Consider the following 1,510-nt stretch of genomic DNA (forward strand, 5'->3'; position numbering starts at 1 on the left):
TATTTTTCAGCTAATTCAGACCTTGTTAGAGCTTTGATTTGCATTGTTAGTCGACGTCTAGTACATGCTAGTACAGTAGTCAGTAGCATACAACAAGGCTTATATATATTATATATTATAGGTCAGTAGTACACATATATGAAGACAAGGAGGACACAATAAAATATAACATAACCAATATATTACTGGCCGCGTTGCTGCGAAAGATCATGTGAAATAAAATTCGATAATCATGAAGATAGCAACTTAATTTAATTCTCTGATTAACTAACAGACGATTAGTTTGCGACGGTGCAATGCATTTTTTTTTAAACACCGGTTAAGATATAATCAGTGTTTAGCTAACCAGTGTTTAGCTAACCAGTGTTTAAAGCGAGAACGGTGCAACCGGGATTTATACTCCAAGTAGTCGTTTGATGCCTCTGCGAATCATTTGCGAACAGGCCACTCTGTTAGTTGGGCCATTTTCTATGGACCTGATTAAGCCCATTATGCGGATTCATGATTGAAAATTGAAATTTTCAACCTAGATTTAGGCGAGTTTTTCTTCAAAAAATCCTGATGGCTGAGGAGGAATCAAATCCAGGAACTTGAATGAAAATTTACCTCAAGTTTCGCAACTTTAAGCCTCTTTTGACGCAGCCTTTGATCTAAGTCGGTCAGGGATTGCGTTTTTGTAAATCAGCAATTCTGTTTAGGTCGATTTGGAGGCCAGAGCCCAACCTTGCATCAACATCAGATGGTCAGCGGCTTGCCCAACAGTGACGGCGCCCGTGGGGTACGTGGTAAGTGTATATTTTTGTTTTTTACTGTTTTTTCAAGCAGTCAGAGTCTTTTTCTGGAAGGAAATTGGGTCTCTCGGGCAGTTTTATTTGCCAGCGATGCAGCGATTTGACAATGGTTTTTTTGCTGGGAAACTTTGGCTTGTGCCGAACAGCGCAGCTTTCCATTGACGATGCAAAAAGGCGGCTTGCGACAGTGTAAAAGGGGCATTTTCCGAGGGACTGCACTGGCGCTGAGAAAAACCCCGGCTCGAGGGAAATCTTTCAGTTCAGAGAACCGCATTTGTTTTCCACTGTCGAACGCAAAAGTTGAATATTTATGCGCCGAAAGCCAGAACTTCTTTCAGGAGTCTGGCAGTCAGTCTTTAGGTGATTTACGAATTCCATCTTCTTCCGCGTTGTCAAATGCTTTCAAAAGATAAGTTTTACCGTCTCATGATCGACTAAAGCGGGGTTTTCCAGTCTAGAACGTGGCTCGCATCGGTTCTCTCTCTCGCACACATATGAACCTGTGCAGATGCACGATCGTCTGCGCGCTGCTGCGTTCGCACTTGATACCTTTACGGCTGAAAATATCTGAACTTTAAGTGAAGCAAAATTTGAAAAATCTGTTTTCGCCCAAATATCACTAGTGAAGTGATTATAAATATTCAGCTACTGAAACTTAACTACTTTACTTAACTGTCCAACTGAAAATCTCTTGAAACTAATGGGATTTTCGGGTTTTT

This window comes from Dendroctonus ponderosae, unplaced genomic scaffold (genome assembly GCF_020466585.1).
Source record: "Dendroctonus ponderosae isolate FM_Combo_2020 unplaced genomic scaffold, Dpon_F_20191213v2 Dpon_F_20191213_10, whole genome shotgun sequence".
NCBI lineage: Eukaryota > Metazoa > Arthropoda > Insecta > Coleoptera > Curculionidae > Dendroctonus > Dendroctonus ponderosae.